The sequence below is a fragment of the Sus scrofa genome, chromosome 14 (assembly GCF_000003025.6).
Source record: "Sus scrofa isolate TJ Tabasco breed Duroc chromosome 14, Sscrofa11.1, whole genome shotgun sequence".
In the NCBI taxonomy this organism is placed as follows: Eukaryota; Metazoa; Chordata; class Mammalia; order Artiodactyla; family Suidae; genus Sus; species Sus scrofa.
This window is the reverse complement of record NC_010456.5, coordinates 72,139,985-72,154,945: the sequence shown is the minus strand read 5'-3', so window position 1 is coordinate 72,154,945 and position 14,961 is coordinate 72,139,985. Positions and strand designations below refer to the sequence as shown.

The 14,961-nt window shown below is 46.5% G+C and overlaps 1 long non-coding RNA gene across 1 annotated transcript; it reads right to left on the bottom strand.

The window, feature by feature from the left end:
* On the bottom strand, positions 2,822–6,230 carry LOC106508090. Its single transcript, XR_002338845.1, has 3 exons — positions 5,460–6,230; positions 4,317–4,566; positions 2,822–3,448 (listed from the first exon to the last, which is right to left on the bottom strand). It is a non-coding gene; the product is annotated as an uncharacterized LOC106508090 (long non-coding RNA).

Sequence of the window (14,961 nt, the reverse complement as noted above, 5' to 3'; positions counted from 1 at the left end):
GTTAAGGATGCGGTGTTGCTGTGAGCTGCGGTGTTGCTGTGAGCTGCGGTGTCGGTTGCAGACGTGGCTTGGATCTGACGTGGCTGTGGCTGTGGTGTAGGCCGGTGGCTACAGCCCTGATTAGACCCCTAGCCTGGGAACCTCTATACGCTGTGGGAAGCGGCCCTCAAAAGGCAAAAAAAAAAAAAAAAAAAAAAAAAAAAAAGAGAGAGAGAGACAGTTGCAGTAGTTCAGACACAAGATGATAGTGCCTTGTAAAAGGTTGGAGGCAGAGGAGATGGAGGCAAAGAGCCCTGAGAATTCTGGAATGTTAGGCTGAGCAAGTCTAGAGCTGACTGGTCCCCAACCCAAGAGCTCTTTTCATCTTCCCCACATATTAGGCCTGTGGAACCCAGTCCAAAAGCTGCACCTCTCCTCCTTCCTTCTTGCCTTTCTATTTAATATAACACCTGAAATAGAGCAAAGGCAAAAACAAACAAACCCCTTAACTTTTGAGATGTACGCTCAGACCTCCAAATTCCTACAAAATAAAATAAGTAGCCCGCCTAAATTGATACAGAATTTAGTATATTGCTCTCACTTCGATTTGGGGGATATAATTCACATACCATAATATCGATCTTTTTAAATTCAGTAGTTTTTTAGTATCTCTACCACCGTCTAATTCCAGAACATCAGCATCAGTTCCAAGAGAAACCCTGTACCATTACCAGTCTCGCCCTGTTCTTCCTTCCACCCAGCCCCTGAAAACCACTAATCTATTTCCAGGCCCTATGGATTTGTCTCTTCTGGACATTTTCATACATGTGGAACCATACAATATGTGGCTTTTTGTGACTAGCTTCTTAGAATAATTTTTTGAAGTTTAGCCATGTTGTAGTAAGTATCAGTTCTTCTTTCCCTTTTATGGCCAAATAGGTCTCCGTTGTATGGATATACCTTGTTTATCCATTCGTGTGATGTTGGACATTTTGAGCCGTTCCCATCTTTTGATTATTACAGGAGTGGATATTTATGTACAAGTTTTTGTGCGGATGTAGACTGTGTTTTCAATTCTCTTGGGCACACCCCCAGGAATAGAATTGCTATGTCAATTGGTAACGCTCCATTGAACTTTTCGAGGAACTGCCAAACTGTTTTCTGAAGTTTCACCTTTCTCATCATCCTCATTTTGCTGATGAGGAAACTGAGGGGGGAAGGAAGTGAGGTGATTTGCTCATATTCACCAGCTATTGAATGGCAGACTCGGGGGGTGGATGGGGGTTGCTTATGAAAAGAAATCTTCTTCCCAATGCATTTTGCCCATTCTTCAAAGCTTCTGAGTGCCTTCTAGGAGCCAGGCACTAGTCTAGGTGTTGAAACAACCTCGAGAATAAGAGAGACGTAACCACTGCTTTCTTGGATTCATAAATCTAGGGGGACAGTAAATAAGTACTGTCTTATTGTCTGTCTCTGCTGAAATGTCAGCAGCTCCTTAAGGGCAGGGATGCACAATGATGCAGTCTACAAGAGGATATGCCTTAACTCATCCTGTCCTTTATGTAGTGAAGAGCTTGGGCTTGAAGCCAACCAGCCCAGGTGCAAAGCTCTGCTCCCCACAGGCTAACTGAGGGACTTGGGCAAGTTCCCTATACCCTATGCCTCCGTTTCTCATGTGGAAAATGCAGAGTAAATAGTACCTACTTTGAGGGGTGTAAGGTGGATTCAATGCATCAAAGTCTATAAAGCACTTAGAACGTGGCCCTGGTAAGCCCCAAATAAATAGTAGCTGCTGAGGTTGCTGTTATACTGTCTATCCTTTGCCCATCATTCGGGGGGTATAAATTTTGGTCTCTCCAACTTGCTCTGTTTTTCCCCTACCTTTCCTTATCACTGCCCCATGTACACAACTGTGGCCAGAATTCGCCAGAATTTCCTCAGTGCTCTGTGCCAGGGTCCTGCAAATCAGTGCATCTGGTTTGATGCTCCAGTTAGGATCCCTGAATGCTGGGCTCCTCTGGGTACAGAGAAGGAAATGCTTTTTATCTAGTTGTCTTTCCTCCTTAACCAGATAGTGAGCATCTCAAAACCAGACTTTTATCACTTCTCTACTGCTACAAAAATTTGGTGAGAAAAACAAATGTAGGCCAAGTCTGAGTGGGCAATAAGGCTGCAGGAGCACAGGCTCTGGAGCCAGATTGACCTGGGTCTTAAGCTCTGCCCCTCCACCTAGAGCTGCCTGACCCTGGGCAGGTCACTGAGCTTCCTTTTTTCATCTGTTGATTTGCCGGTGGGGCAGCAGCCTCTCAGTGCCCTTGTGGATCTGTAGTGAGCTGTAGAAGTGCCTTGCTTGTGCCAGGAAGACACTGATAGCCCATCACTGCCACCAGTTTCATCACAGCAACGCTGCAAAGGAGCTGGAGCCCAGCTCCAGCAGCACAACAGTGGAGGCAGCCGAGTACAGGAAGTACACAAGGTCAAAAGGAAAAAATGAACTCTCAGAGATGTTCTCTGATCACTATCATGCGCATTGGGTTGAATGGAACAGAAAATGCTGTTTGGGCTTTTTTTTCCTCTCCTCATCTCATAGATACTTCTTTGGCTATTTTTTTTTTTTTGGTCTTTTTTGCATTTTCTAGGGCTGCACCTGTGGCATATGGAGGATCCCAGGCTAGGGGTCTAATTGGAGCTGTAGCCACCGGCCTATGCCACAGCCACAGCAACTTGGGATCTGAGCCACGTCTGCAACCTACACCGCAGCTCACAGCAATGCCGGATCCTTAACCCACTGAGTGAGGCCAGGGATTGAACTTGTAACCTCATGGTTCCTGGTTGGATTCATTAACCACTGAGCCACAACAGGAACTCCTCTTTGGCTATTTTTTACGAAGAATAGGAACAAAAATGTTTATTTAACTGTAGCCAGTGAATTATTAAGAAATGCATGTGAGCAGAGATTGTGTAATTCCCAAACTGCCATGCTTCATCAGCAGCCCACCAGTCTGAGAAATACTGGAACGCCTGCCTAAAATGTGCTCTGTTCCTAGGAGGTTTCCTGGATTGGCTTAAACACATTACTTAAGAGCAACGACAGAGGACATTAAAAATTCCTCCAACTCCATGGTGCCCTGCAATGGTGACCACTCTATGGCAGTGCATGTCCCACAGTTAATCTTCAGAGACATGCAAGGAATGATATCATGTTTGCCCTTTGAAAAGTGTCTTTTCTTCATGGGGGCTTCAATAAGGATGAGCTGTTTATTTATACCAAAAGTGGTCATAGAACTTTTCAATTGCAGTGAGCAAGAATCCAAAAAAAAGTTATATTAATGTATTAATATCTATATAATACATACATTTTAAGTGGTTTTCCAGTGTTTTCTCTGTGGCAGTTCTGAGAGGAAGCAGCTAGGTGGGGAGGATTATTGTCTCTGCAAGTCTCATCGTGGTACCTGAGCTTCCTGGGATGCTGAAAAGAGACCATGGCAGCTTCTGCTTCATGTCTGTTTGGTATTCGGAGGCACCTACAAACCAGGAGAATTCTGCAAAGAGGGAGCCCCCTAATTGAATTCTAGACTCAGAGAAATCTAAATTTGCAAATAAACTGTGCAAATGAGATCAGGGTCGAAGGTGGGGTTCTTGACGATTTAAGAAAACCTAAGAGAAGGAACTCTTCTAAAACTCCAGATTAGTCAAGGGACATGCTAATTGTAAACCATTCTTATCTAGATTTCCCTTTGCAAATATTCTCTAAGGTAGAATCTTCACTAAGCAATCTATATTTTGCCCCAAAATTGGTCAAATTTGACCATGCGATAAAAAATTGGTTGGCAGCAGGAAGAGGGAGTGGACTTCCCTTTTATGGTGGCTAAAATTGGGCAATATAGAAGAAAGGGGAGAGAAGGAAGAAAGAAAACAGAAGAGGAATGAACTGTTCCACACCAAACTGATACTAAACAGAAAGCAGCCAGACACAGAAAGTGAACACTGGGGACAGAGCTCTGGAATCCTGCACTCCTACGGACACTCCTGAGCCCTGCCCATACCTGCCACCCCAGGGCTTTGCCCCAGACCCTTCCTAATGACATGTTTTTTGAATCAATAACCAGGATACACTGTGAAGGAAAATAGCATATCTGAAATGAACACTGACTCAGAAAATGCAGGGCCTCTGGGCATAGCTCTTTTGAACCCCAGGCTCAGATACCTGTAGCCTGAATCACTCTTGACCCCTTTGGGGACCAGCCCCAACTCTGGGACAGATTAGCTCACGAGAAGCACATTCCCCACCCACCCTTTCCTCCTTGTTTGTAGGTGGAGGCAGCTGAGAGACTTACTTCCGGAAGGTAGGTTCCTTTTGTCACCCACAGCCCCTCCACTATTGCCAAGGGGGTCGGCGGGCAGAAGGAGTCAGTCCCGTGCTGCTCAGCTCATACTGAGAAGATACCACTTCCAGGCAGCCCGGCATGATGTCTTTGGCCTACTTTCCTTCCAGTTTTCAGTAGCGTGGACACTGTGGGGGTCACGGTGGTTGGGTTCTTGTTAAAAATCTTGAAAACTTTCTTTGCTGGAGGAGGACGATCTTGACTATGAGAAAGAGGTTAGAAAACTCTTTGTAGCTTCCCCAGGTTATGCCTCAGAGAGAAAACCTATTGGTCATTCGCAATGGAATCAAGAACGGGGCGCGGGGTGGGGGTGGGGGTGCAGAATTTGGAGGGAAGGTGAGAACTGGGAGAACAAGAAGCCTCTGCTGCCTTTGGTGCCCATGGCCTCCTGAATGTACTTCTGCCAGTTAGAAGTGGGTGTGGCATGGAACCAGAAGCATGGCCTGCCCTCCACCCCAGTTCCCCTCCAAAGAGAGCAGGGTGGGGAAGGAGAAAGGACATCAGACCTGGGGTCCTGGCTCTGCCACCAGCCTTGCAATGGGGCGTGGGAGCTCATTCCATGCCTTTAGCTATTTGTCTTTTTTCCTGCAAACATGGATGAGGTCCCGGTGTTGCTCAGTGGGTTAAAAACCCAACTAGTGTCCATAAGGTTGCAGGTTCGATCTCTGGCCTCACTCAGTGGGTTAAGAATCTTGCGTAGCCATGAGCTGTGGGGTAGGTTGCAGACGAGGCTCGGATCCCATGTGACTGTGGCTGTAGTGTAGGCCAGTGGTTACAGCTCTCCTGGCCTGGGAACTTCTATATGCCATACATGTGGCCCTAAAAAGCAAAAACAAAACAAAACAAGAAAACAAACCTGGAGTTTCTACCTTTTGGTTGAGAACCTCTGGCGTCTGAGTGGTATACAGACTTTCCATGGTCCATGTGCGTTCTCCTGGGGAGAAGCGGTGTCTATAGCTTTCACCAGGGGCTAAAACAGTTCCCTGACCCCATGAGGATAAAGGTCAGGTCTGAAGGTCCTGTTCTCTGACTCTGGGCACCATTGGGACCAGTTTGTGGCTTTACCATTTGATAGGGTTTTTTGCAGTCTCTTACCTCAGTGACCTCCAACTCCCAGCTCGGACATCTGCCCAGAACTGTCTGCTCTCCCTCCAGGGTGCCCGCCAGCCACAGCTATTATTCTTTTTGTTTCACAAAGCTTTGTTTTTGACTGTGGAGCCAAGAGGTCAAGTTCCCCCATGGTGACACTGCCACCTCTTACCCACTGGTCACCAGTGTGCATGGGGTGGGGGAGGGGCCCCAGGGCCCCTGCTGTGAGCTGGACAGCTAACATTCCAGCTTCTTCTCATCCAAGACCTTTCTCCGCAAGCAGAGAAAAAAAAATCAGGGTTTTAACAAGAATTAAACCACAGTGACCCAGAGTGTTCACCCTCATCAAAATCTGAATGGAAAGTAGGCCAAAGGCTTTTGCATCCAGGCTGCCTGGAAATGGTGTCTTCTCATCAGGAGCTGAGCAGCCCAGGAAGTGAACCCAGACTGCTCTTTCCAGCTCTTGCCTGTGTCTCTACTTCTCATTTCCACTAAACAGCAACCCACCAACAGCCCAGGCAGGAAGCACCATTTGAAATGAACCTCGTTGTTTCCGATTTGCTCTCCACCCCTCTATCAGCCCTCGCCTCCAAACCTTTACAAGGTTTTAGTCTCTTCCTAGAGTTCTTTGCTCTGATTCCCTTGCCAGGCCATGAGCTCCCTGAAGGTAGGGACTCGGTCTAGCTCAGGCTCGGATGCCCTGTGTCTGCTGAACAGAAGAAGGGCTCTAAATCAGTGGGTCTCCCCTTTCCTCCCCCTGGCTGGTTACTAGACTAATAATAGGGGCAAGAAGGAGCAGTGAGAAGGCGGCAAGGAGCCAGTGGTCACCGTGCCCTAGCCGAGGCTCAGGGAACAACTGCTCTCCTCCAGTCCAAGCCCTTCTCGTTTCCTCGCTGTCTGGGTTGCCCCCTCCCCAGCAGGCTGATGTGGCAGAGAGCACAGCCTCAGCTGGGTGTCAACAGGTGGGCCTCCTCCAGTGCTGTCAAGGGGCGCAAATGGGCCCCTTTACCAAGAGGTGGGAAAATAGGGTGAATGAGCCGGGGTGCCCACCCCAAGGGGAGGTCCTGTAGCCCTGACCATAAATGGTGTGACTTTTGCCAGAAGGCCACACAGGACAAGAGATCAAGTTACTTTTTCTACTACATGGGTCAGCAGGGACCCTCGTCTGAAGGCACATCTTGCCTTGGTCAAAGACCCCTTTGGGCATCTGGAGGAACCTATGGATCCCTCTCAGAACACTGTTTTATTTTGGCCGCAGCTTGCAGTGGCTTGATGTAGGATCTCAGTACCCAGACCAGGGATTGAACCCAGACTGCAGTAGCGAAAGCACCAAGTCCTAACCACCAGTCCATCGAGGAATTCCCTTTTTATTATTTTTTTAAATTAATTAATTTTTGGCCATGCTTAGAGCACATGGAAGTTTCCAGGCCAGGGATCGAACTCTAGCCACAGCAGTAACCCAAGCCACAGCAGTGACAATGCCAAGTCCCTAACCACCAGGACACCAGCGAACTCTTTATTTTTTAGATACTGTTTTAAATGCGGTGTAGGTCACAGAAGCAGCTTGGATGTGGCATTGCTGTGGCTGTGGTGTAAGCTTCTGCTGCAGCTGTGCTTCAACTGCTAGGCTGAGAACTTCCATACGCCACAGGTGTAGCCCTGAAAAAGAAAAAAAAAAAAATTCCTTTCTCTTTTCTGCCTCCCATTTCCCTCACAGGGGAAGGCACAAGGGAGTCATCATTCTGGACTCTTCTAATTTAGCCATTTAAGATTCTTTTCCACAAGGCATTCACTTGTTTATTCATTTTGATCCACAAATATTTGAATACCTACCATGTGCCAGGCACCATTCTAGGCGCTTGGGCTCTATCAGTGAAGAAAAGGCACAGATCTCTGTCCTCAAGAAGTTTACAGTTTAGCAGCGTGGGGCGTGGGGGAGGCACTAAGTGACACCTTGCACTCAGGGAAATTGCACAGCGTCCTCCAGGGGAAATGACCAGGGTAAAGAGGACAAGTAGTGCAGTGCGAGGCAATCTTCTTAAATAATGTCAAGGAGCTCGCCTGAGAAGGTGGCAACTGAGCGGAGGTGGAAGAGTGAAGCAGGTAGGGAGCCCACCTGTGCAGGAGCCTGTGGGCTACTTGCCTTCCAGAGAGAAGCAGAGACTGGCCTCAAACTGTGGAGAGACAGAGTGAAAAGTCTCAGGCCAAGCCCTGGGGGAAGCAAGGAAGAAATAGAGGAAGGGGTTTTAGGACCTTGAACCTCAAGAACAAGTAGCAAAGAAAAGATTCAATTCCGTTCTTATTGTCTGGAAAAAACAATGAGACAATGGCATCGCACTGATTCAGTAAGAGCCAGGGATAACCAGCCTTCACCCCAGCCAAACAATGGGGGAAGTGGGGCTGGAGGAAGAGAAACCCTTGAGCCGGAAGCCTAGGAAGGGCCCTCCCCACTGCCACCTGCATCCAAGCCCAGTGGCTCTGGATGGAGGGCCCCAGTGCCCAGCTCCCAGGCCAGGTTCTTACTGCTCCATCCTGGCCCTGGCACCTTTGGTGGGCAACCCACATCACCCGTGTGCTCCCTGTGTTCCTTGAACTTACCGAGCACAGTCCTATTTCAGGGCTTTGCACTTGTTTTTGTCTCTGCCCTGAATCTCTGCCCCAAGTACTTCTGAAACTCACTGTCACCTCAGTTCTACTCTCAAATGTCACCTTGCAGTGGTCTTCCCTGCCCATACCATCCTATCAAAAATAGCCCATCACCTCTACCACCTTGTTTCTCTATCCCCCTACTCTGCCTATACAACTTGACCTGATATTATTATTATTTTGTATTTTGTCATTTTAGGGCTGCACCCAGGGCATGTGGAAGTTCCCAGGCTAGGGGCTGAATCAGAGCTACAGCTGCTGGCCTACACCACAGCCACAGCAATGCAGGATCCGAGCCATGTCTGCAACCTACACCACAGCTCACAGCGCCATGGATCCTTATCCTACTGAGTCGGGCCAGGGGTCAAACCCTCATCCTCATGGATCCTAACCACTGAGCCACGATGGGAACTCCCCTGACCTGATATTATGTGCTGATGTAGTGACTTTTTATCTCCATCAATAGAGAGTGGGTTACATGAGGCAAAGACTGTCACATTCATCATAGTGTCCCCAGAGTCTAGACTGTGTCTGCCACACACTAAGTACTCTGTTCCGCCCTTTCTTGAGATTAGAAGATGCGGGGGGAAAATACCCAATCACCAACCACCTTCTTTGGAAATATCTTTCTCACAAAAGATACTCACCAGTTGTACTGGGCTGAGTAGTGTCTCTCCCAAATTTCTGTCCATCAGAACCTCAGAATGTGACTGTGCTTGAAAACAAGATCTTTGCAGATGTAATCAAGTTAAAATGAGGTCACACTGGATTAGGATGGACCTTAATGCAGTTGTCCTTATGAGGACAATTTGGACACAGAGGGAAGAAGATGTGAGACAGAGGGAGAAGGTCACAGGACCAGGATGACAGAGACTGGGGTGATGCATCTACAACCCAAGGATTGCTGTCCACCACTGGAAGCTAAGAAAAGGGGAAGAAGGCTCATCCCCTAGAGCCTTCAAAGGGAACATAACCCTGCTGACACCTGATTTCTGACTTTTTCGGAACTGCGAAAGAAAATTTTCTGTTTTAAGCCAGCCTGTTTGCGGTGTTTTGTTAGGGCAGCCCTAGGAAATAACACATCAGTGTTACCTGGTACTCTAGTCTCTTAAGCGGTCGAAAGGGATCATTCCATTTTCTGGGTTCCCATCCCTGGAGAGACCCAGAAGCATTAGACACAACCCTGCCCTCAAGTTGCTTGCTGTCTAGTGAGAAAGACGTGATTTATAGCTTGTGCTTGCAAAGATTTCCCTGCCCATTCTCGTAATGGCATCTTTCAGGAAGAGGAAGTGATGGGCAGAAGTGAAGAAAGCATACACTGTGAAGGGCACACACTGACTGACCAAAAAGGGCGGGGAGTCCTTGCCAACAGGATAGCATTACACTAGATACACGCCAGTCACAGATGTCACTTCAGATATTCTAGCCACTCTTTTAAAAAGTAAAAAGAAAAAAGGAAAAGGATTTCCCTGGTGGCTCAGCAGGTTAAAGATCTGGATTGTCGGTGCTGTGCCTTGAGGCACTGCTGTGGCGTGTGTTCTGTCCTTGGCCTGGGAACTTCGGCATGCTGAGGAACAAAAGAAAAAAAGAAAGGAAAGGGAAGGAAGGAAGGAGAAAAAAGAGTGAGAAAGAGGAAAAAAAAAAAAAAAAGAAAGGAAGGGAGGAAGAGAGGGAAAGAGAAAGAAAGTAGGAGTTCCCGTCGTGGCGCAATGGAAACGAATCCAGCTAGGAACCCTGAGGTTTCGGGTTCAATCCCTGGCCTCGCTCAGTGGGTTGAGGATCCGGTGTTGCTGTGGTGTTGATTGCGGACATGGCTCGGATCTGGCATTTGCTGTGGCTGTAGCGTAAGCTGGCAGCTGGAGCTCCGATTGGACCCCTGGCCTGGGAACCTCCATGTGCTGGCAGTGCAGCCCTGAAAAGACACACACACACACAAAAAAAAAAAAAAAAAAAAAAAAAAAAAAAAAAAAAAAGAAAATAATAAAGAGAAAGTAAAAAGAAACAGGTGAAGTTAATGTTAATAAAATAACCCCAAATATCCAACTTCTCTTTTAAGATACAATCACTATGAAAATTGTTGAGACATTCTCATTCTTTTTTTCATATGAAATCTTCAAACTCCTGTGTGCACTTCGCACTTAGAGCACTTCTCAATTCAGACTAGCCATTTTTCAAGTGTTCAGTGACCAAATGGGGCTAGATGTTGCTCCTCTGGACAACACAGTCACAGAGGCTTCCAGACAGATGAGCAGGATTCAACAGGGGTCCCGTGGACCTCTAGGGCTTCATGATAAGCTTTGGCAAATCCCTCAGTTTCCCTGAAATTGTTAGCTAAAATTTGACTGCATTTGCTTTTTCCTCAGGAAGTAGTTTTCTTAGATTTTCCAGGAGTCTGGGGTAAGAACTCCCACAGTGGGTCCAGATTTACAGCCTGAGGACCAGGTCCAGCATCTTCATGTTGCAGCACAGGAGTCTGGGGACAGAGAAGAGGGTGTCGACTCAGGGAACACAGCCCGGATCAAAAAGCCAGGCCTGGGGGCTGTGTTCCCCTCACTGCCTCTGCCCCCTGCCCCGGAGGGCAACTCAGATTCTTCATGTGACACCAGCTGTGGGAAGGGGTAGGGGTGGGAACGCAGGTCAGCAAGCGCATTTTCCATGGCTTCTTGCTCCTACAAGTGTGACACATTCTTCTGCATTCATCTTAGTTCTCAGACGAGTTTCCACAGAAAAAATAGCTTCCTCTTTTCTTGCTCTTGCCTCATCTTCCTCATCAAGCGGCTGTCAATCTGTGAGAGTCTCCACCCTGCCGCTCGGAGGAAGTAGAAACCCTTCACCCCCACCCAGGGCAGAGCTACAGTCAAGGCTCTTTTACAGTGAGAGTCCCCAAATTTGTTGGGTTGTCAGAATTCCTTGGAGGTGTTGAAAATGTAGGTGTCTGGGCCCCAGTCCCATCACATGTGCACCTCTCTTGATAGAGTTCTTGTGATTCCTGTGTGGTTGCCTTTGGATATGTTTCTTTTTCCTAAGGAAGGTAGTGTGGCAGCCTCACTGGGCTTTGTGTCACCTGAACTTTGAGGCTGGGCTCCTGCCACTTTCTAGCTTTGTGACCTTGGGCCAGTTTTTGTTTTCACTCCTCTGAGTTTCCATTTCCTTACAGGCAGAATGGAGATAACATGAGATGAAATCATTCGCCGCTCTAAGAGCCCTGAAGTCGCAGCCTCCCAAGCCCAGGCTTCCCCTCTGCTTCTAATTGGGAAGTTTCTTTGAAAAATGTGGTCTAGTGGCTTGAAGAACCAAATGTTTCAGACACCAGCACATTGAGGGGAAAGACATTTCCTTGACTTCCTCCCATGATGCCAAAATAAAGATAATCACAGCTATTCCCACCCCCACCCCACAATGGAGAAAGAAAATATTCCTGCAGCCAATTTCAGAGTCATGTGGAGGTTCCCAGGCTAGGGGTCTAATCAGAGTTATAGCCGCCGGCCTACACCCCAGGCCATAGCAACACAGGATCCTTAACCCACTGAGCGAGGCCAGGAATTGAACCTGCAGTGCAACCTCATGGTTACTAGTCGGGTTCGTTAACCACTGAGCCACGACAGAAACTCCCAGTTTCAGTCTTGAAATGATTCCAACTGACACTACAGACAAAAGCCGGTGGCTAGGATCCTGCAGTTTCCACCTGCAGAAAAAGTAATGTTTACCCGCAGCCTCACTCATTTAGAGACTCATTTGGCGGTTTTTTGTTTTTTGTTTTTTGGTTTTTTTTTCCTTTGAGATCATGTGTTTCTAAAAGTCCCTAAACCAAGTAACAAACTGTTTCAGCAAGTCCCATATTAGATTACTCCTCCAAATCCCCTGTGGGTGCCGTGAGGAACAATTATGTATTTCCCTCTCCCCTGTGCTGGGGGGATGATAGGGGAAGAGGGAGGAGCTCCATCAGCCTTGGCCTCTAAGAACATCCTGATTCCACATTATCTTCCTCTGTCCCCCTTCACTGCCCAACACTCCACGTAGGTGAGACTCCTCCTGGTGCCCCCAACACCCCTGGATCCTCCTCACCAGAGTCCTCATCGCACCTGCTCTCTTCTCCGACCAGTTGCTTCTCACCCTTCTAGTCTCACCTCCTCTAAGATGTTTCCAGGACCCTCCAGCTCCCTGGGTTTGCAGACCCCCTCTTCTCAGTACCCAAAGCCCCGATTGCCTGTATTTCCCCCTTGGCCCATTTACTGGAAGCCTGGAGTCCCAGGGAGGGCTCAGTACAGACGCCTCACACAAAAGAAGTGCTCAACAAAGCTTTGCTGATTGTTGAGTTAGATAAGAGTTTCCAAGGAGTGGAAGTGGAAATTCAAATTAACTTAGGGTCCAGACATATATCAGTGTGAGAATGGGTCTCCATGACTCATGTTTAGGTTGAGCTTCATTGAACCTGAAGTTGCAAAAGAGAGGAAACACGGGTTGCTACAAAGCAACCTAACCACAGAGTGCACACATCTTGTTTATTATCTGCCTGTGATGCTTTTAGTTTCAGTGACACTGGCCTATTGCAAGATTAGTTTTCTGGGCCAGGAACTAGGGCTTCTCTATTTGGCCAGGTGAAGACACTCGGGGGGCAGGGGGGGGGCGGCTCTAGTAAGCGTTAGAACCTATGTCGAATGCAGAAACACTTTTCCATAAATGGGCTTCCTTTTAGCAAAATGAATCATACAGTCAAGGAGGAAGCATGTTGAGCAAGAAAAAATCCTGCTCAGGGTATGTTTTTCCTGCGTCATTAGCTTATTTTATTTTACAGACATAGTGTTGAACTATGTAATGTATCTGTTTTCTCTTTTCTCCTTGGTTGCTAGGAAGCTCTGAGTCAACCCTATGACCCACTAAAATAAGATGTCCATTTCTTTTTTTTTGCTTTTCAGGGCCACACCTGTGGCACACGGAGGTTCCCAGGCTAGGGGTCCAATCGGAGCTACAGCTGCCAGCCTATGCCACAGCCACAGCAACGCAGGATCTGAGCCACATCTGTGACCTACACCACAGCTCACAGCAATGCCAGATCCTTAACCCACTGAGCAAGGCCAGGGATTAAGCCTGCCACCTCATGATTCATTTCCTCTGCACCACTACGGGAACTCCAGGATGTCCATTTCTGTATGTTTCTTGACTGGCCCTATTTTATGTTCATATCTTCATTTTTCCTCTATTTTTCTCACCATTTGCCTTAAGTCCTATTTAGAGTAAGGTGGAGGATAAGAGGAGAAAGGGAAAAAAAATTGATCTTGGCCTTAAAGGATAAAGAATCTATATAGAAGGAGATAAGTAACAATGATGAAAATAATACTAGGGAAGCTTTTGTTTATTAAGTAAATATTAAATATGATAGTTATTAAAATATTTAGCACTTATACAAGGTACTATAGTATATACCATCTCACTAAATTCTCCAACAGACCAACCAGGTAAGTACTATAGTATATACCATCTCACTAAATTCTCCAACAGACCAACCAGAATTGCTATTTTCCTCAGGTTAGTGTTAGAGATGAGGAAAGGAAAGCTGAGAGACAGGAAGTCATGAGGCCAGGATTACCCAGCTGGCGAATCGATGGCTAGAGCCCAAGCCCAGGTTTGGGTGATGCCAAAGCATGAACTCAGAGGCACCACATCTACAAAAGCACATGTTAGGGGCAGAAAGTGAAGGTGCCATAGTGCATCTTCCTAGAGAGCCTGTGGAATCAATGGTTAAAGACTATGTTCAGCCAGCCTGCTCTTAAGAATGCCAATTTCTTCTTCTGCAATTGAAGTATAGTTGATTTACAATAGTGTGTTAATTTCAGATGTACATCAAAGTAACTCAGTTATTTTGTTTTCAGATTCTTCTCCATTATAGGTTATAACAAGGCATTGAACATAGTTCCTTATTATACAGTAAATCCTTGTTGCTTATCTATTTTAAGTATAGTAGACTGTTAATCCCAAATTCCTAATTTATCCCTCCCACTCCCTCCTCTCTCCTCCTTTGGTAACCATAAGTTTGTTTTCTATGTCTGTAAGTCTGTTTTATATATAAATGCATTCGTGCTATTTTTTAGATTCCAGATGTAAGTGATATCATATAGCATTTGTCTTTTAGATTCTAGATATAGATGATATCATATAGCATTTGTCTGACTTCACTTAGTATCATAATCTCCAGGTCCATCCATGTTGCTGTAAATGGCAATGTTTTTCTTTTTTATGACTGAGTAATATTCCACTGTGTATGTATATGTATCCACATCTTAAACCAATAGTCTATTGATGGATACTTGGATATTCCTTGGCTATTGTAAATAGAGCTGCTATGAACATTGGGGTCCATGTATGTTATCAAATTATAGTTTTTCATCTTTTCTGGCTATATGTCCAGGAGTGGAATTGCTGGGTCATATGGTAGCTCTATTTTTAGTTTTTTAAGGAATCTCCATACTGTTTTCCATAGTTGCTGCACTAATTTACATCCCCACCAACAGTGTAGCAGTGTTCCCTTTTCTCTACACCCTCTTCAGCATTTGTAATTTGTAAACTTTTTTATGATGGTCATTCTGACTGGCATAAGGTGAAACCTCATGGTAATTTTGACTAGCATTTCTCTAATAATTAGCAATGTGTTGAACTTTTTTTTTTTTTTTTTTTGTCTTTTCTAGGGCCGCACCTGAGACACATGGAGGCTTCCAGGCTAGGGGTCTAATTGGAGCTGTAGCCACCGGCTACACCACAGCCACAGCAACACCAGATCTGAGCCACGTCTGCAACCCATATCACAGCCCATGGCAACACTGGATCCTTAACCCACTGAGCAAGGCCAGGGATCAAACCTGCAACC